The sequence below is a fragment of the Lissotriton helveticus genome, chromosome 7, assembly GCF_964261635.1.
Source record: "Lissotriton helveticus chromosome 7, aLisHel1.1, whole genome shotgun sequence".
Taxonomy (NCBI): domain Eukaryota; kingdom Metazoa; phylum Chordata; class Amphibia; order Caudata; family Salamandridae; genus Lissotriton; species Lissotriton helveticus.
The window spans coordinates 674,383,798-674,406,861 of record NC_136068.1 but is presented as its reverse complement, the minus strand read 5'-3'; positions in this window follow the sequence as shown (position 1 = coordinate 674,406,861).

Below are 23,064 nucleotides of genomic sequence, written 5' to 3'. Positions count from 1 at the left end.
GGGTAAAATTTTACTCAAAAATAATTGCTAACCTTGTCTTCCAACAAGCGGAAGTATTTCAACGTAGAGGGATTGATGTGTTACCTTTTTTTAATAATGGAAAGTGTATTTTCTTTAGAGAAGGAAATACAAAGTTGGGTTCTAGGCAGGAAGACCCGTCCACCTGTAATAAAGATCTAAAAATCTGGGTCTCTAGAGGTAAACGCATGGTTTCTCAGGTACTCCCTCTTCCTGAGAATATGGATATTCCTCTAACAGAAGACAATCAGATGTGGAATTGGTTACCAGGAGTTTTATCGAATAATACATCGAACAACTCACGACTATTTCAACATCTTTAACAGACAATTAAAAATTGTCTCCTGGAATGCTGCAGGCCTTCATAATTGCCCAGAGAAGCTTGATTTTTTACTTTCTTTGAACGCAGATGTGCTATGTATTCAGGAAACATGGTGTAAAAATCTTCTATATGGGGGGAAAGATTATTTTGTTCTGGAGGCCGCCGCTACACCTTCTAAAAAAGGCCATGCAAAAGGTGGAATTGCCTGTTTGTTATCTAATTCTTTACAATGGCAATTTTCCCATTATACGGACACTAGTAATCTTTTTCAATCAATAACTATCAATAATCTAGCATCAGTAGGTAGACGGTCTTCGTTTATAATTTTAAATGCATATATTACACCTGAAGATACTTTTAATATTGTCTTAAAGCAAATGTTTTCTTATGTAAAACAATTATTAGAGCTCGATCAGCCCCCATATATCTTACTTGTGGGTGACTTAAATAGCAAAGTGTCTAACTTAAGTTTAGACATGTTTAGAAACAAATCCAAGGAAGAAGCATATAATATACCTCAAGCAATCTTTCCTATCAAAATAAAAACTAATAAAAGAGGAAAGATATTGCTTGAAGAACGTAGCTATTTAGAGGGGCTAATTGTAAACGGTAGGATGCCTTCCGACACTCCTGCTAATTTTACACATGGGTCATTTAGGGGTGAATCCATCCTGGATTATGTAATTACGGACTATGACACGTTCTCTTTCATTCGAGATATAATGATCTCTCACTCCTCTTTGAGCGATCATAATATGATCAACATAACTGTCTCAATAAAACCTCCAGATACTAACTCTTGGTCTCTAGTGAATAAAGGAGTTTCTATTAATTGTAAGTCTGGAAGATGCTTCTGGGACTCTATCACTATGAAGGATGTACAAAATATTCTTGCCCAAACTTTACTAGAATTAGATGAATGGCAGGGTAGGGAATTTTTACACCTCGAAAACTTTATGAAGAAGCTTACCATGACAGCTAAGAAAATTAGAAATCCTAAAAAGTTGTACTTCCCTCCTAGTATATTATTACCTTTAAATAAGGAAATAAATAAACTTGTGAGGCAACAGTACCTTAATAGATCTAGGGAAAATGAGCATAAGTTAGCCTTACTAAAAAGAAGGAGGGTCAGACTGAGATCTAAATTAAAAAGAGAAAAAGAAGATTCTCTCTGGATTAGGTTAAGAGAGGCTTCGGTCTTTAACAAATCTAGAGAATTCTGGTCCATAATAGGGAAGGGATGTGGATCAATAACAACCCCCATCCCCATCTCTATTGCGGAAGATGTCTGGATATTATTTATATCTAGCTTATATGCATCTAACGGTGCAGAGGGTGATAACTGGGATCTAGCCCCAAATAGAGAGCATAACATAGAACTCCCGACCGAGAAATCCATAGCTTCCGTGATAAAGAGTATGCGCTCTTCCGGAGCAATGGGTCCGGACGAATTGCCCATGTCAATAATTAAGCAAGACGTCACCTCCTGGAGTAGGATTCTTCTCCCAGTGTTTCATGCATGCTTCATATCAAGATCAGTCCCCAATTCTTGGAGGGGAAGTATATTAATCCCCATATTTAAAAAGGGAGAGCGGGATAAGCCTACGAATTATCGTTTAATAGCTCTATTGGATTCAATAGGAAATTTTTTCGCCAAATGTCTTTTAATGTTAATAACTGAATGGGTAGAATTAAATGGTATTTTACCCCTGGAACAAACAGGATTTCGTAAAGAGCATGGAACTCTTGATAATTTGACATCATTACAGGTGATTGTAGACAAATATGTACGTGTTCGAGGTGGTGGCATATACGTAGCATTTATAGATTTCTCCACAGCGTTTGACAAGGTGGATCGTCCAACGCTGTGGAGAAAGCTGGCTGTATTGGGTATGCCAGTGCAGTTACTCGAATTGGTAAAATCTCTTCACTCGAACACGTGGTGTAAGGTGCTACAAGGCGGAGAAAGGGGTCTTTCTCAATCTATCCCTTCTCAGAACGGGTTAAAACAAGGGTGTATACTGGCCCCTATATTGTTTTCACTATATATGGCAGACCTACCATCTTCCATTGCAGTTTGTGGGGGATTAGCCCCGATAATTGGAGGGTCATCTATATCGGTTTTAATGTATGCGGACGACATACTCGTCTTAGATTTAACCCCGAAGCGCCTGTCTAATCGCCTGCATGCATTGAACCAATTTGCAGAAGCACATTACATGAAAATTAATATATCGAAAAGTAGAATTATGTGCATTTTTGGAAAGAAAAAATGTAGGTCTGGAAGCTATAGTTGGGCTATAGGTGGACAGAAACTAGAGGTGGTTAAAACCTACACCTTCTTAGGTAAAATAATTTCAGCAAACCTAAGTGAGAATCCCCACATTGAACACAATTCACGTAAAGCATTGGCCCATGGCATGGGGTTATGTTCCTTGTACAATGCTACAGGGAAGAGACATTTTACACTATTTTTGGATGTATTTAGAGCAAAGATACCTGCAACTCTACTGTACGGAATCAAATTAGTGGAGTTAAAACAATGGGGATTCTTGCAAAAAATGGAAGGAAAGGTACTAAGAAAAATTTCTTCCCTCAATACAGCGTGCTCTGTATCTTCATGCAGGCTGGAATTCGGACTCCGAAGTTGTTGGGTACAGGGGTTGGTTGCCCTCGTAAGATGGGTAGCCTGTCTGGCCAGAGGTAAATCGGGTTCCTTACGAGAAGCCATTAAAAGGGAACTCCTGGGCAACTTTAACGAGTTTTCTCTGTTAGTAAAAAACTTTAGAAAAGCAGTAATTCTGCTAGAGTTGGATGTAAGCACTTTATTCTTACTTACTCCCTCTGAGCTAAAGTCTAAATTAAAACGTGCATCTTGGGAACTCTGTTATAAATTGGATATGCTTGCCCAACCAAGAAAAAAAGAAAGGGAATCACTGTTAAACACATATACACCAAAGCTGGCCCAACAATACCTTATTTGGAATATTCCTCATAGAGTCCGTAGGTTATGGTACCTTTTAAGACAAGATCTGCTTCCACTAAATCTCCTTTTAGCAAAGTGGTATGGTGTATCTCCAATATGTAATCTCTGTCATAATGCTGTACAGGATCGTAATCATGTCTTGTTTATTTGTCCCGCACTGCGCCCATTGCGCTATAAATGGTTAAAACCAATTTGTCTACAACTAGGAATCTTAAATGTAAAAACCTTTTTCCATGCACTTTACTGTCCTCCAAATGAAATGTTCTGTTTCAGAATTTTCAATTTTTTTAAAGAGTTTTTAGATATTTATTAATGATACATAGGGAGATGTTAGATTATTGCTCGACCGGTGGATAAGAAGTGTTTTCTTTCTGTTTTGTTTCGTGTGACTTAATTGTAATTAATGTTGTATAATTGTGCGTTTATTTTTATGTGGCCCTCATCGAGAGCCAAAAACATAATAAACTTTTGAAACTTTCCACCTACAGCCTTTGATAAAGAAGATGACTTCGAAACGCGTCAGGCAGCATATGTGACACGGCTGTGAAAGAGATCAGCATGCTGGCGTCTTCCATACCTAATAAAGGAGCTTAGGCTTGAAGCTCGGTGTGTTTGTCAGAGTGCCTCTCAATTCGAAGGTGCAAGCTGGAGCAGTGATGATATATATATATATATATATGAAATGACTGTGAACACTAACTATATATATATATATATATATTCAGATCCGCTCCTGGTACACACGATCCTTCACTCGGAATCAAAAAACCAGAGCCGAGGCCCAAATAGTGCTCAGTGCGATATTTATTGGCACACAAGGATTCCTTGTGGAGTACGAATATCTCCATCGTCGCTCCAAAAGTTTACAAGCAGATTTACACTTGCGGAGTTCGTCAGAATACCAGATAAAAGAGCCAAATAATAGAACCTTGGTCACATGACCTACTAGTAGGAAGTCAAGGTATTTCCACCTTGGGATAGCCTTCTTTGTCGGCTTAACTCCCTATCTGTGATATGCACTGGCAGACAGTTCCGGCACTGGCTGACAGTTCCGGAGTGAATTCCTTCATTTTCTGCTGGAAAGAGAGAAACATTGCAACAGCATTAGGAATTGTTATGAGTCACATAACTCTATACATAGCAATAGAATTGACACCTGTTGCTGAACAAACATCCTGTGATAAGACATGCACAATTAGACAAAAACAATGATTAAAAAGATAGCTCCCGTAGGAATTATGCAGGTTCTAGATTTCAGGGTATGTCAGGAAGCGGCCTACTTTCCTAGATGAGTGTGCATTTCTTCATCATTGTTCATGCCAAAGGGAAAAAGGCATCCTGCCTGTACAATGTATCTGGATTCTAATGTGCGTAAAGTAGTAACAGGTAGTGAACAATAAAACATACTACTTACATATATATAAGAACGTAACCCAGAATGCAGTGAAACGCAGAGCACAGTCAAACTGTGCTAAAAACGGCATGGCTTCCTGTTGCCTTTGCCTTAGCTAAACACAGTCATCACATACTGACTTCTCATCCACATGTACTGCGTAATAAAACTTACAACAACTGTATACTTTGTCACAATATATAACTGAGTTATTTTTTAATTTATACGTTTTACACTACTGACATTATTCACACATTCAACCAAAAAATACTATTTGCATCTCTCAATGTATATTCTTCACATATAACATTTACATTTGATCACACATTTTCATGCTACCTCTGTTTCAATTACCACACTCCACTCTATGTCACTCCACTCTATGATATTACACTCTATGCCACTCCATTCTATATCGCTCCAATATACGCCACTCCACTCTACGCTAATCCACTGTACCCCACTCCATTCTACTCCACATCACTCTATACCACTCTCCTGTATTCTATTACACTCTAAGCCATTCCATTCTATGACACTCCAGTCAACGACACGCCACTGTATGCCTTTCTGCTCTATGCTATTCCACTGTACTCATGTCCACTCTATGACACTGCACTCTACGCTATTCTCCTCTAGGCCCTTCACTTTAAGTCATTTTAGTGTACACCACTGCACTGTATTCTATTTCAGTGTATGCCACTTCAGTGTACACCATTCCACTCTACACAACCCCACTGTATACCACTCCACTATATGCTACTCCAATCTACAACAATTCACTGAATGCTATCACACTGTACACCAATCCATTCTATGCCACTCCACTCTACGCCACTCACTCTGCGTCACTCCACTCTATGCTACTACACTTCACATTATTCCTCTGTACCATACTCCGCTCTACGCTGCTCTACTTTACGGTACTCCACTAGAAGCTACTCTCTGTCACTACACTGTATGCCAGTAAACTCAATGTTATTCCACTCTTCACCACTCCACTGTACGTTTCTCCAGGAGCTACCCATGCAGGTAGGAGCGGTAGGAGGAGAGTGGGACAGACTCGTCACTCGACAGACAACAAGGGAAAATTTAAATATTTGATTTTTCCTCGTCATCGCCTGTCGAGTCCCCCACCAGCCCACCCCACCACTCTATCCTGTCACGGCCACTCATGCATTACTCCACTGTCTGCCATTCCACTCTGTGTCACTCCACTGTATGCTATGCAACTCTAAGCCACTGCACTCTATGCTATTCAACTGTATGCTACTACACTGTAATTCACTCCACTTTGCATTAGTCAACTCTACTCCACTACGTGCTACGTCGCTCCACTCTATTCCACTCCACTCTAGGCTATTACACTGTATTCCAGTCCGCTCTATCACACTCCACTCTATGCCACTGCAAAGTATACCACTCCACTGTATGCTATGCCACTGTATGCCACTCCACATTATGGCAAACCTGTCTACACCACTCCACTGTACACCACAACACTGTAAGCCAATCCACTCTACACTATTCTACTGTACGCAACTTCACTCTGTGATACTCAAATCAGTGCTATCACACTCTATATCACTCTACTTATTGCCACTCCATTGCACACTACTCTACTATATACTATTCCTTTGTACACCACTCCACTGTACAATTCTCCACTCTCTGCCACTCTAATCTACCTCTACAACACTCCACTTTATGCCATTCCTCTCTGCCCTTCAGGCTATGCCGCTCCACTGTACGCTGATCCATTCTTGCCACTCCACTCTACACTATTGCACTGGATGCTAGCCCACTCTATACCACTCTACTCCACTCCACTCCATTGTATGATATTCTGCCCTACTCCACTCCACCTTACACCACTCGAGTCTAAACCACTACACACTACTATATTCTACTATTATGTACCTTACTCCACTCTACACCCATGCAGTCTTCGCTACTACCCTGTATGCTTTTGCACTCTACCACTCTCCATTATATGCCACTCCACTCTTCGCAACTCCACTGTATGGTATTCTACTGTATGGCACTCCACTCTATGATACTACACTCTACACAACTCCACTGTATGCTTTTCCACTGTTCGCCCTCCACTGTATGCCACTCCACTCTACGCCACTCCACAGTATGCCACTCCACTGTACACTGTTCCATTGTACGGTACTCCACTGTACCCTAGTCCATGTACGCAACTCCAATGTAGGCTGTTCCAGTCTATGCCACTCCAGTGTACATCACTATAGTGTACACCACTCCACTTTACACTACTCCACTGTATGTTATTTCAGTGTATGCTACTCTACTGTAGCTATTCCACTTACGCTATTCCAATGTATACCACATCCACTCTATGCCACTCCACGTTATGCCACTCTGCTTTACTCTATTGCACTCTGTGCCACTCCACTCTATGCTATTCTACTGTATGGCACTACACTGTACCTCACTCCACTAGACGTCATTCCACTCTGCACCACTGCACTCTACGCCACTCCACTGTATGCTATTACACTCTACCACTCTCCATTTTATGCCACTCCACCCTTCACCACTCCACTGTATGTACGCTTTTCTATAGTTTGGCACTCCACTCAATGCCATTCTACTCTACAACACTCCACTCTACGCTATTTTGTTCTACACCACTTCAGTGTACGCCACTCACTCTACTCCACTCCACTCTATGCAACTCCACTTTACACTATTCCACTATATGCATCTACATTCTATGACACTCAACTCTATGTTATTCAACTCTATAATACTCCACTCGACCCCAGTCCACTGTTCGCTTTTTCACTGTACACTACTCTACTGTACCCCACTCCACTCTACGCCACTGGACTGTACTCCACTGCACTCTATGCCACTTCACTGTACACTATTCCGATCTACACCACCCTAGTGTACAGCACTCCACTGTAGACCACTCAACTGTATGCCAATTAACTGTACGCTACTCCACTGTACGCTATTTTAGTGTATGCTAGTCTACTGTAGGCTATTCCACTGTATTCCACTCAACGCCACTCCCCTGTATGTCACTCCAATGTACGGTATTCCACTGTACACTACTCCACTCTACCCCACTCCACTCCACGCCACTCCTCTATATGCCTCTTCACTCTAGTCCACTCCCTTGTACACCATTTCACTTTATGCTATTACACTGTATGCCGCTCCACTCTACGCCACATCACTCTACGCTTATCCACCGTATGCCACTCCATTCTGAGCCACTCCACTGTTTGTCCCTCTAGTGTATACCAGTAGATTATACTTCTCTCCACTCTATGCCACTACGCTCTACAGCATTACAATGTACGCTGCTTCACTGTACACCACTCCGCGCCCCTCCACTGTACCACACTCCGCTCCACTGTATACAAATATTCTGTACAACAATACACTACTGATAACACCAGTGTACAGCTCTGTACTTTACTGTATAGCATTTTACAACATTATACTAAACTCTACAACTCTCTACACAATTCCCTCTACATCACTCCATCCCAATTAATACACTCTACTCTATCAGACACTACTCCACTGTAGTCCACTGTACTCCGCTGCTGCACTCTATGCCACTCCACTGTACCCTGCTTGCTGCAACTCAACTGTACGTCAGTGTATCTCATTATACTCTACCATACTATATGGCACTCTACTATAATCCACGCCACTACACTGTACAACACTTGAATCCACTTTGTTACACTCTACTCTTCTCCACTCTACCACACTTTCTGACACTCAACAACACACTAATCTACTCTACTGTACCACATACCACTCTTCTCTACAGCACTGTACTCCACTGTATCCTACACCATCCCACCATACTCAACTCCATGCCCCTTTTCTGTATAACACATTACTCCACTTTATATTTTTTATCAAATAGAACAAAAGTAACCCTGCCACAAGAATATAGGAAGTCCTATTACAGGATCCAATCAATAAAAAATGGGGTGAACATGAAGCTCAGAGCCAAGGACTTCACCAGAGCTATTTTAGTACATGATATTTTTATTTTTTAACACATGATTTGTCTTTCTATACATGTAGAGGTATTTCATATTAATACATGATAAATTTTAAAATAACAAATGGGGAAAGGGCATATCCCGTCCGGGATACAGGGGAAATAGATACGATTCACAAGGAGGTTCCTCACACTGCCATACACTCAGGGGGATTTCATATATACACCATCATTCAAAATAATCAGTCACTTCCTCATTCATTCATATTCACTCTCATACTCGTACATCAGTGCCTGCAACAGTGGGTGGAAATGGTTGCATGAATTAAAGGCGGAATAGGAGGGCAGAACTGGTGGAGAAAAGTTTCACAGGGACTCAAGAGCTGCCGTCCAAAGATTTGTGCCGACGCGCGTTTCGGTGTTGGCCCAAATAGGCAGCACCTTCTTCAGGGCGGGAGTGTACAGTCAGGGAGGGGAACACACAGGCTGTGAAAAAAAATACATTTTCAATACATCATTCATTTATAGATTTGATATAATACAGGTATTTGACCACATTTTCTTTTTTAGTTATCCTTTTTTAACATAGTGGTTTAGTCAAGGCTCTGATATCAAAAAGGTCACTCCCCAGTAGTCGCACCTCCCTAAATAGGGAAGTGAGAGGTGGTCAAATACCTGTATTATGAAAGGGATTTGTGAATCTGTTGGTAAATAGAATGAAGAATTTTTGATACTCAATTTCTGAAAACCTTTGTAGATGTGGGACACCCCAGACTTTCGCCAGGCGTCTGAACACGACTTCGTAGGGTAACAACCTCGTCCTAGAATGTGCTGTTGTTCTTGTGGACAAATAAGCTAGTGATAAAGCATCTGGCCATTGTAACACTGTGATCTCCACAATCTTTGCCAATTTCAGTCTGAGAGTACTGTTTTACTTCTCAACAAAACCTGATGACTGGGGGTTATTTGCTGCATGAAACTTCTGTCTGATATGTAGTCCCTCACAAGCTAACTGAATAACCTTGGCATTGAAATGACTTCCATTATCACTCCAGATTAAACGGGGCAAGCTGAAGTGAGGAAAGAACTCCTTTAGTCGCAATGGCTGTATTTTCTTTGGTGGGGTAAGCCTCAACCCATTTACTGAACGCACAAACAACCACCAACACATTTTTAAAATTATTGACTCTGTCCATTTTGATATAGTCCATTTGAAGGACCTCGAATGGGAAAGTGGGAGGTGCAAAATTACCGGGATGTGTAGGGGTACCCTTGCCGGGATTTTGCATCATGCACACCATGCAGTATTTCACCAAATGTGTAGCTGTATTTGAGATATCGTCATTTTGCTATACGGGGTCTAACAACTTGCAAATACCCTTAGCGCTGATAGGAGCTGACCCGTGAGCCATAGTGGCTACAGGAAGAACATATGCAGCTGGCAACATCCATCTCTGCTTCCCTGACTTGTCAATCCAACATCCCTCATCATTCAAATTTGCTGTAATTTCTTGCCACACTGCTATCTCCTCCACCGTGGCCTCACTCTGTATTTCCTTAACGTTGTCTAGTGTATCCTCAAACATGGTGACCACCCACCTAGCAGGACTTGCTACAAAAAAATGTTCATCTTCGTTCGGGCTGTCTCTTTGGCTGTCTGATCTGCAAAGGCGTTACCCTTACCCACATCGTCAGTTACTTTCTTATGGGCGCTGCACTTCACTATTGCCAATCTCTTAGGGAGTATCAAAGTGGACAAAAGCCTATGTATAAGAGGGCTATGTTGAATTCTCGTCCCATGGGATGTAAGAACCCTCTCTCTGCCCAGAGCCACCCAAAATTATTGGCGATCCCGAAGGCGTACTGGCTGCCAGTATAAATATTAACAACCAGTCCCTCGCTCAATTCACAGGCTCGAATAAGGGCAAGTAGCTCTGCAGCTTGAGCTGACTGATAGGGAACTCTTGATGTCTCAACTACCGTGCGCAGTGTTGTAATTGCATATGCAGCAGTTATAGTGCCATCTGATAACTTAAAGTAAGAGCCATCGACATATAGTTCCCCTTTGGGGTCAGATAAGGGAACATCAGTCAAGCCTACTCATTCCTTTTGTCTCTTCTTCTGTCTGGAAGACACAATCATGTATGTCAATCTCCTCATTCTCAGAAGGGAGGGGTAGTAATGTTGCCAGATTCAGATTGGCACAGCGTTTGATCGTAATGTGCTGTTGGAAGAGCATTAGCTTGCAGCCTTTCAGACGTGCACTGGTGAGGTGCTTTGTCCTTGTCTTATTCAAAAGTGTATCCACAGCATGGGGTACCATAACGGTGAAGTCGGTATAAAGTATGAGTCCAGCCGATTGTCTTATTGAGACGGCCACAGCTGCAACCTCTTTAAGACAGCTTAGGAGGGCTTGGGCGACAGGGTCAAGCACAGAAGAGAAATAACACACGGTCATTGCTTATCCCCAAACGTTTGTGTTAAAACAGAAAGCGCACAACCACCCATCTCATGGACGTACAATACAAAGCATTTTGCATAGTTGAGGGTACCAAGCACTGGCGCTGAGCAAAATGCAGTTTTTAATTGCTCAAAAGACGACTGACACTCCGGCGTCCAAGGCAGGGGTTCATGCACATCTTTTAGTGTTAACGCAAGCAGGGGCTTGATAAGCAGTGAGTAGTCAGGTATCCACTGCCTGCAATAGGAAGTGCTACCTATGAAAGCACGCACATCTCTCTGAGTTTGCGGGACGGGCATTTGAACAATGGGACTGATGCTCTCAGGGGGTTAATCTCCTACCCCCCTTTGACAGTAGGTGACCACCTGTCGACAATACTGAAATTTAGAAAGGGATACTTTATGGCCATGTTGAGCTAAATGTAACAGCAATTTGACTGTACTGTCTATGTAACCTTGTTCTATATCCCAGGCGATGAGCAAGTCCTCGACATACTGAAGCAATACATTATCTGTAGGGAGTGACAAAGAATCCAGCTGACCTTTCAATGCCTCACTATAGATAATCGTACTCTCTGTATAGCCTTGAGGAGCGCGGCAGAATCTGAAGCTTCTACCAGCCAGGGGGAAACCAAACAGATATCTGCTATCAGGAAGAATGGGAATACTCAAGAATGCATTTTTAGGTCAATGACAGAAGAAGTTAGCAGAAGAAGGAATAATTATCAAGAAAGTCGTAATGTCAGGGACCACCGGAAACTGGGGAATCACTATTTTATTAATTTCACGCAAATCAATCACAAAGGGATGAACATCTTCTCGATACTCAGAGGGACCCGAAGGCATCTGTTTGAGGATGGGAAGAATAGGGCTGTTACAAACATTAGCAGTCATCTCCTCAACCACCCTTTTCTCAATCAAGTCTTGCACAATTTGTATTAAAGCTCTCTCACCTGCCGACAGAATTTTATACTGCGGGATACGGGGCAAAATAGCACCCTCCTTCACACGTATCAAAACAGGCGATATCTGCAACAATCCCACAGTGTGGGTGGCACATCTTTAAATCCAGTAGGGAGGGGCGCATCTTTGGATAGACACTGATTAACGCTCACCACATCAGGACCCATGGTTATATGAACGCCTGCTGGGGAGCAGTAAATCGTGGCATGCAATTTTTTTAACAAGTCCAAGCACATAAAATTCTCTCCGCAATAGGACATCAACAAGAATGGCGAAACCACCGTGAAAACACCAATAATCAACGCAAGAGGCTTCGTAATGGAGCTCACAACCTGCACATCAAAAAAAACTAACAAAACATTATTATGGCCAGACAGAGCCACCCCAGGGTCCAAGGAACGAGAAATTAGAGCTGTTCATTGCACCTGTATCCACCAAATACTCCTGGGCTGAAACATGCACATCCGCACTAACATACGGACCGCATTGATCTACAGGTATCAGAATGGGCCCCTCACTCTGTCCCTGGCTGTCCTAGCTGTAAGACAGTCCTGTCACCTCATCCGTATCATATTCGTCATGATAGTACTGTCCACCGCAAGCATCATCAAAATAGTTCTGATCTGAGCTACCTTGAGTGGCTACCGCATCCTGCATCCTGTCCTGTCCACCGGCTCCACAACCCCGTCCACGAGAACCTTGTCCTCTATGGGGCGCGACCTTCTGTAACAATACCAGACACTCGCTGTGCCAGTGTCCCTCCTCTTTACAGTACGCACACTTATTTGGTCCTACAGGTGTAGCATTCCTGCCAGTGCCCAGGAACTGTTGGGCTAAACCACCACATCCTCTACCATTCCCTCAAGAAGCCTGCTGCAATAACACCTTCGTCTTCAAATCCTTATACTTCGTGTCCGCCTTATCCTCATTGTCCCCGTGCTCATAATACTGTGCCATATTTAAGATAACAGATGGGGAAGAAGTAGACCAGGTACTCTCAGAAGCCTGTAAACCAGGCGCAATCTCAGGGAGCAAGTTTGAAACACATCTATTAACAAACAATTGCACACAGCCTTAGTTCGACAAGTTCTGCCCACTATAATCTAGAAACACATCTTCAAACCGAGTGAAAAAATCAGACACACTCTTGTCTTTCTTCTGACGACAAGCCGAGTGCTTGTCCCAATCAACCTTTCTAGGCAGGATAAGAGAATGCATATATGTGATAATACGTCCTGGCAAGGCAAGTTTCTCTGTTTTAGGCTTCTGACTAAGCGTGGGCAGTGAACTCCGCTCTGCCAGCAGAGTTCCTAGAATTGTCTCCACTCTGCACTCTGCTTGGAGTGCGTAGTTTGACAAAAAAACTCAATTGACCGCCGGCGGAGTGGAGTTTACCACCACGTGTTTTCAGTGCACTCACTCCTTTTTGCAAGATTGTATAATCTGACATTTTGTGTTGCACATTGCTTATTTTCCTCTGGCCCGAGAGAAGCTTTGCTGAATCATAGTAGGAGAGTGAGGCGGTGCCCCTCAGGGGCTGGCCAGGGGTGATAGAGCGCCCAAAGTGCACCTCAACGGTAAGGAAATTTATTGAGCCCAGGCAGCTGGAGAAAGCAGTGTGAGTCCCAGAATGGGGTTACGACGCAGGATTCACAGCCTTGAAGTGGGTCCAGAGGTGGTGTGATTGTGGGGCCTGGGGAGGGGAGGAGCACAAACAGTGTGTTTACAATCACTCTAATCAGTGTGACGAGTTACTGCTAATGATGCAGCAACAAAATACCAGCGGGAGGGCATTTCCAGACTAGGAGCTTCAAAGTGGTATGGGAATATATGTACAAGGAAAGGATGATTCGTTTTGCATTTAAATAACTACTGCATTCAAATAAAACTCTCCATCAGTTGACAGATTTCCAGGGCCTGATCAGATAAGAGGTGTTAATGATGTTTGATGTTAGCAAAAAAACAACAGTCCTATTTCGTCTCCTTAGACAAAAGCGGGGCATGGCATTTTTTGTAGCCTCAAATAACCCTGACCTCTGCAACAAACACTGGTGCATAGCAGCACACAGAATATGAAAAAACAGTTAACTACAGCCCCTCTGTGCTATAACACCACCAAAGACTGTGCCTCATCTCCATTCACCAAAGGACGATAGAAAAACGTGCAGCAGAGACATCAGAAAGAAAATTGAAACAAGCATTTACAATGCAACGGTCTCGCCTTTGCAAAAGTTAGAGCTATTGGCATTGTAATTGACAACATTTTTAGGGCGAGCTGATGTTGCATTCATGCGAAGCATGAATGCATCAGCTCGCCAACTTATGCTGCCCGTATTTAGGAGAGTGGACAGCTACCAGACGCGCGCTTTGACGAGGTCGGATTTCACCTCGGGAGCGAGCGTCTGAGCCGCGCCTGCGCAGATGAACTCCCAGCCCCTGCTTTCGCGTCGCTCTGCTCGCATGCATTAATGGCACACAGACACAGCCAGCCCCCACCCCTCTGCATGCACACACATACAGGCGCGCGCACACATAGACAGACACACGCAGACAGACACACACACGCAGACAGACACACGCACACACACACGCACATACACGCGCGCACCCCCTCCCCCCACACTTACCAGGGTCTTTTCGTGTGTCCCTGTGTCCCTGTCTCCCTCGGCAGCCTGCGGTTCAGTCTTCACAACAGGCGGGGCTCTCCACGACCACGGGAGCTCCGCTAGTTCACAGGCAAATCTTCCGGCTGATTACAGAAGCGCGGGGCTCCCGTCCGCTTCCTGTTTGCGGCCCCGCCCCCGTCCCAAAACAAGTTGCCTGGCTTCCGTTCTAATCCGGACTGCAGACATAAAGCCCACAGGTAGGTCCACGGGTTTCCTTTCACGGGTAATACCTTGTTTTATTTAGGGGCTTTTAGTCATATCCCAGACTCGAGTCAGAAGTGCTTTTGAAAGCTGGAGAGTAAGGTGCTCTGCTTGTTCTCGGGTGTCGGGCATTAAGGGTGTATGGTGTTTACATCCTGTTCAAGATCCGGATCGGATTGGTGATGGCGTGGGAAGGGGGATGACTGGAGAGGAGGATGCGTGTACTGTTTCAGAATGAGACCCCGTCCTCCCCAGTGTGGTCATTGCAGGGTCTGAAGGTAGCTGTAGGCTGCAGGAACACTGCGAGCCCCAGGGCTCTGGGACATTACCGTTCCAGAGATCGCATTGCCTAGGGGGAAGTGAGACGTCTACTCCCTCGGGTCTATTCTAATTCGGAGCGCTGCCATATGGAAAGAAGGAGTGGAGGGGGCAGGGAAGGTCTTTGTTTACGCTTCTCTAGCGGTATCTGTTGTCCGCTTTTAGATTTTCACTTTGTCTAGATGGGCACTCTCCGCCTATGCGCGATTTTTATGTTAAAAGGTCTCATCCCTAGCCAGGATTGAGTTCTATATAAACCAAGTACCCAAAAACACTCGTCTAAAACGTCAACATGTATACACGTTAATTAAATAAGCCACGGAATAACGGGGATTACGTGTTGTAAGAGTAGTTGAGAGAAAGGGAAATATATCAGCACGAGTGTTCACATTTCACGTCTTACTACATTGCCATGAATTCAGACAAGTAAAGACTTTGTGGACAATCCTCCCCCTTGTGACCATCGGTGTTACCCCCTGCACACCTGTTCTTTCTCAACCTCTTGTTAGTTCGAATTTGCACAGTCTCAGCTGTCACCTATCCTTGGGTATGCGGGTATTGCATGACTCTTTTACCTCTGTCGTCATTAGTTGAGTGTGTAATATGTTTGTTTGGTCTTGGTCTCATAATGTGTTTCAAGCTTTATTACAAATGTCACAAAAAGATCACTTTTTTTTTAAATTAAAAAGATCACTTTTATTTAAGTATTAATTATTTTAAAAAATTAAAAGCCATTGTTATTTGTAATATCAATACATCTAAGTCACTTAAATACAAAACATGTTGCATTACAAATGCTATAGGTGTCACATTTGCGAAAGTTATAACTATTGGCATTGTATATGACAAAGCTATTAATTTAGCTATTTTCAAAACCAACACATAAATAAAATTATTGTCATTTACAAAACAAATAGCTCAAACTTTCCTAATGCGAGACCTATTGCATTGCAAATGCTTGTTATTTATGTGTTGATTTTGAAAATAGATAAATAAATGGCATTGTCATTTACAATGCCAATAGCTTAATCTCTAGCAAATTTGAGACCTATTGCATTTGCACCCACACAGAGCAACACACAGAGCCACATGCACCCACACACAGACAGAACCACACACACACAGACAGAACCACACACACAGACAGAACCACACACACACAGACAGAACCATACACACAGACAGAACCCCACACACACAGAACCCCACACACACAGACAGAACCCCACACACACACAGACAGAACCCCACACACACACAGACAGAACCCCCCACACAGACAGAACCCCACACACACACACACAGACAGAACCCAACACACACACAGACAGAACCCCACACACACAGACAGAACCCCACAGACACAGACAGAACCCCACACACATTCAACCCTGTCTCCTCTCTGTGCCAGAGCATGCTGATGAGGTGCTGACAGGCAGGGGCATGGCCTACGTGTGAGAGAGGGGGTGCAGAGGACTGCAGGGGGCGCTGAGGGGCTTAGTGTCCTGGAGATGATGTATTCCAGGCCCTTTTGTGCAATTACTGAAGGGAAGCCCAATGAGAGCCTGAGTGCGTTTTTTAAGATTATTTCGAGATATTTGGTTTTTGCTTATAGGATTGTATAGTGAAAGTCTCAGCCACAACAGGCAGTGGAGATTGAAAACTTTCTACATGACAAAGATTCAGGTGGAAAAAAAGCAGATAGTGAGAATGCTTAACCCGATACAGGCGCAGGATTCATAAGAAACCAAATAAAACCTTGATGTTCGCGGCATGGGCTAAAAGCTGGTTTTGCTAATCTCTGAGACTCGACGGCTGACACATATAAACATCCTAACACCGGGGATCAGAGAAAGTGCACATCAATGGGGCTTCCCAAAACAAGTTACTTGTGCTCCGAGGGGGTGAGGGGGCTAAAGCGAAGAGAGGCTCCCTGAGCGACGTGTGCTCCGAGGAGGTGGGGGGGACACATTGAAGCAAGGAGACCTCAGTGTGCAGGGTAGTGCCTGCAGAATTTCTTATCGTTAGGGGTGGGGCGCGGAATCTGTTTCTAATTAGCATGGCTGCGCTAAGGCATTAAGGGCAGTGCTGCTCTCTGAAAGAGGTGCTCTGAGTCTCCAGTGCATGATTGAGCCTTACTGGCAGGGGGAGGGGACCTCTCTAGTGAGAAACGCATGAATACTTATGCGGAAGCACTCGGACGGGACCTCGGATCTAGCTGCCGGTAGACCAAACAAGCTCTGCATTTCCGCAGCCTTACATTGGTTTAGCAAAACGATGTATTGTGTAGCTAAGCAGACATTGGCCTTCCATAGCACTGTGCAGTAACCGGACACCCCAATCCCAGGAAGAATGAATTAATAAGTCACAGCAACATAAAGAGAGCATCTTCAAGAACCACCTCCTGATATTTAGGCAGTTTTTCTACAGCGCCATGTTACCTTACGATCTCCACGGACTTCTTATGTCTATTTCAAGCAATCCATAATAAATAAAGCAATGCACTGCCTGGTTCGCAGAAGTGTTGCCTCACATCACCCGACTGCTCTACTACGAGTTTACAGTAAATAAACATGTAGGCTCGTTTGAGGGACAGTCTCCCGAAGTGGTAACAATGCAATGGTCTCAGCATTGTTAGAGTTAGAGCTATTGGCATTGCTCATGACATTATTTTTATTTATGTTTTTGTTTTTAAAACATAAATAAATGGCATTGTCATTTACAATGGCAATAGGTTAATCGCTCGCAAATGCGAGACCTATTGCATTTGCACCCACACAGAGCCACACACACAAAGCCACCCACACACACATACAGAGCCACCCACACAGAGCCACCCACAGAGAGTCATTCACATAGAGCCACCCACACACACAGAGCCACCCACACACACATACAGAGCCACCCACACAGAGCCACACACACAAAGTCACCCACACACACATACAGAGCCACCCACACAGAGCCACTCACACAGTCATTCACATAGAGCCACCCACACACACACACAGAGCCATCCACACACACACAGAGCCACCCACACACAGAGCCACCCACACATAGAGCCACCTACAAAACAAGCATTTGCAATGCAATAGGGCTCGTATTAGTAAAGTTAGAGGTATTAGTATTGTAAATGACACATTTTTTATTTATGTTTTTGTTTTGAAAATAGCGAAATTAATAACTTTGTCATTTACAATGCCAATGGTGTTAACTTTTGCAAACGTGACACCTATAGCATTTGTAATGCAATATGTGTTATATTTACATGACTTAGATGTATTAATATTAAAAATAACAATGGGTTGTATTTTTTTCAATATTTAATACTTAAATAAAAGTTATTATAATTTATAATGGCAATAGCTTAAACTTTTGCAAATAACTTTTTGGAAGATTATGTTTAGTGTATTGTATTGTGATGAAAATCCAAGAACAGAAGTGAAATATTAACATTTTTTAGTGACATTTGTAATAAGGTTTGAAACATTGAGAGAACATATTTGAATCAGTTGTTGTTGAATGGTTGTACAGATTGATGCTGTGGTGGGTCCTGTTGCCATGAGGTGACTAAGCGCACTGCACTGGTCCCGTTACCGCTGCGGAGTGGAGGCCTACCGATCAATGCCCTGGTCTGCGCTCCCTTATGGCTGGAATGAGCGCTATCCCTCCGGGCCTTGAGCGCTGTCCCGATGCCTCGCCCCCCCTTGCACGATGGAGGCTGCTTGCAACCACCAAGCCACACACACCAGACAGCACTTCTGATTTGCTGTGTAACGCAAGCGCCAACCAAGGGGTTCCGAAGCTGAGGCGTGGAAACACATCCTCACAACTCATCCCCCTGTACCATACGGGGATAGCCATCGCTGCAAGTAGGCGCTCCACTGGAGATCAAACCGCGGCCTAAGTGGTGCCTAGTATGTCTCAGTGATATGCTGCCCTAACTATCCCGCTGATTGTGCCGCCGTCACAGGGAAGGGGACCTTTTGCTGTGACTGGCCTAAGGAACCTGCCTATGAACAGCTGGCGGCAGGACAAAAGTTCTGGCGCTGACGCAGGTACAGTAATGCGCAGCGACAAGGGGCGGAAGGCAGTGTAATTCAGCTGCCACGAATCGTGTCAATGTTCTATGTTCCAGTTGACACTGAAATTGAGCAGCTCTACCTTTGTCGTGACTGCCACCCAAACACTATGGATAAGCTACCGACTTTGGAACTGAATGGAGAGCGTGTGCTGGGTGTCCCTGGATGCGGCGGTGCCCCCTAGTGGGCATAACACTGCTAGACTCATTCCCACAAGTCAGGACTGACTATGTAAATGGTTTATAGCTGCATAAGGAAGCAGCTGCTAAGGCTTGTGTATTGTCAAAGGAACCTATGGGACCCAGGCCCCAATGAAGGATCGCAGCGACAGTGTGTTGGAGGAGACAAGCCACTAATCTCACGTCTACCTAGTTTACCTGGGAGACCGGCGGTGGGATTCACGGCCGGATGGTGTGGAACCGGACTGCCCCGTTACCTATACGGTTGGGAGCACTGGTGAAGTCTGCCTGTGAGCTGCACCCTCCAAAACAGCGGGGTTGGGGGGTGTCTGCCTGTTTACTTTGATGCTTGCTCCAAGGCCCTGAGCATGGCGTCAATTCTACTCTTCAATATGCACACCCTGATGAACCTACATGAAGTGCGTATTTTTATGTCCAAGCTCTCTCTGATGAATCGACCAGCCAAATTACCAGATATACGTACAACCTATGCACGGGCTATTTCATGGTTTCCGAGAATGGGCACTCAGGGCCTGTGTAACCAGGTGGGAGGCCCCTGTCACTTGGTGTATGTAACACACCTGAGCACCATCTACATCCTGACTTACGATCCTGCAGGCACTAGGGTGCTGCTTCTCAAGCCCCTTATTACTTTTTGCTGGTGATCTTCTCTGCGTGGAGTATAGAAGCCTCCGGGCCTTTCGTACGTGAACAGGAATGCTGGTCCCGACCGGGGCTTTCACTGTCCCCCACATTCCCCATGAGAAAAGCCCAGAGCACATGAGCACCCCCCGGAAGCCAACCAACAACCGCTCGCCCCTTGGACAACAACGCCCCCTCCAGGGATCTGCTCAGGACCCAGGGGACCACGGACAGGCAGTAGGCCCGCCGACCCAGCAGGCATGAACAAAGGTCCCCCCGGTGCATGGCAGGCCCTCGGTGAGAAGTAGTGTGGCTGAAGCCACGCGGAGACTCCGACCCCCCTCCCGGACAGCCAGCATTACGACCTGCACGCAATCGGGCGGCACACTGCTAAACACAGGTTTTTAGCGTAAGTTTGTTGAAGCCACGCCCTTAATTACACTGACCACGACCATTTGAGAGACCCCCTCCCAGTTTTTTCATCCCACTTAAAACTCTAGCCTTAGGAAGGATTGATCAACAACTCACTGATTGATCTGCCCCTTCGTAGATTTCCACGTCTGTCAGCAGTACGAGTCTGTCAACCTAAACAAAAGCTGGGCAACGAGCCTAAAGTAATCAGGGAGCTTTTGGGATCCAGGAATACATATTATTTCGAAAAATGCACTATGGTCTGACGAATTCCCTAAATTCGCCCCCATACCTAGAACTGAAGCCCCGCTCAATTTGTAGCCCGCAGCCACACAGCAGTCATTTGAAAAAGATCAGGGGGCATTTGTATCCGTCTGCGCCTGTCTTGCTGCAGAGCTCCGGCAGCCGATTCTTGTGAAGTGTTGCCGCTCAGCCAGGCTTTCTTCCAGGGCCTGAAACCAAACCTGCTTTTCTGAATACAAGGCCCGCCCGAGCGCATCGTTATCGGGATTTGTGAGAGAAATGAGGTGCCTCCTGAGACTTCTTCGAGTTTTGGGTTAGGGGTTATGATAATTAAATAGAGCGTGTCGGGGAGCCCCCAGCTTCACTGAAGGCAGCACATTGAGCAACTTCTCGGTGACAGCGGGAGGGGGGGCGGAACAGACACACGGACAGCGGGGGGGGCGGGAACAGACACACGGACATGCCGAGGGGGGGCGGGAACAGTCACACGGACAGCGCGAGGAGGGGGACGGACAGCAGGAGGGGGGCAGGATACAACAACAACGGACGGGGACGAAGTTGGCAATGACGAAAAACATCCGTGAAAAAAATAAATAAATAAATAAACGCCCACCGCCGCATGACGTACGAAAAGGGGTGGGATGAGTAAAAATCGCCGGAACGCCCTCAAATCTGCTTCTGCAATGACGGACAGATCTCTTTTCCAATGGCTAGCCTCCATTTATGGAGCTAGCCAATGGAAGAGTAGGCGGGACAAAGCCCCGTACTGTTGTAACATAAGATTTCACCTGCGCGAACGCTGCTGCGCAGCGGACGCCAGGCGAAACCTAAAAAATGACCATCACGAAGGAAACACAAAATTGGGTGAATCGGGTAAATAAATAAAATAAATAGATAAAATACACTGAAACACACACATTTCTTTTTAGATTCCATTGCAGCTACTTACAGCTCGCCCTTTTTGATGCGTGCAGCAGCCCTCCTTCTTCTGAGACAGACTCGAACTGTTGGGGCTTTCAGGGTGAGTCCACTCCGTTTGTAGCACTGGCCCAGTCCAGTTCCACTTCCTTAGGGTGTCTTGAATTTTAATGCCCAAAGCGGCGACATTTCACAAAAAATAGAAGAAGGACTACAATTTTACTTCAAGCAATGAGAGCGCTCCTCAGCAGAGAATTACCGAACAGGCAGTAAGATCCTAATTAAAATGCAATGTTTAAACCCAGGAGCTTGCCTGTTAATTAAATTGCTTTCTTGAAACAATTGCTAACTATCCCTGCTTTGTAAAATATAGAAAACACCTCCCACCGTTTTTAGTTGACCTCTCTAAAAACAGGGACATGAGCTAAATTTTTTAAAATCTTCTGGGACAGCTGGTTAAAAACAGGGACCGTCCTGCCTCTTCTCAGCACTCACAAGTCCGGTATGGAATCGATGGCTGTACTTTGTCTCTCTTTTTAATCACCCCCCCCCTGCTATCTTGAATGGTCTCTGGCCTAAGCATGTCTAGGAATGCCAGAGTGTCTAATCCCCCTGCCCCTCAGCCCACCCATACCATATCTTTCTATCTATCTAAATGCTGTCTATTATCAGGGAGGTGCGGCAAAGTGAAAATGAGTGGAAGTAATTAAAACATTGCACTCGGCATGCTATCAATGCATGACACTAATCACTTCAGAGAGCATTCCGGATGTTCAAGGGTGTTTTATCTCGGGATCCCAGTGCTTCAGAGACCCTCCTAAATCCTGCACGAAGGCACATTTCAGGCACACGGGTCGGGTACTCAACTGCTCACTGGGCCCCCTGGTCACTTGGGACCTCTGATAGATCCGAGGAGCGTTGTCTTCTGTTCTGTCCCAGCAGTTCGAGTAGAGAGTTCTGCTATCCAGTACGTGCAGAGTCCGGGTCCTTTGCCAGATCAGGTTCACCCTGTTAAAAGTGATGACGAGGCACCCTAAGCGGGACGGAGTCCTGTTTTCAGGTTTTCCACTTTCACAGCTGATCCCAAGGTGCAATGCATTGAGGGCACTTAAAATATTTAGAAAAAGGCCTGAATGTTCCCCTCTCTCTCAAAAGAACATGGATGGTCTATGATAGAGGAACTCCGTCTGCCTGCGGAACTCCGCGGAATTCCACTGAGTTTTTCAATGACTCCGCAGAATTCCTTGGAATTAAAC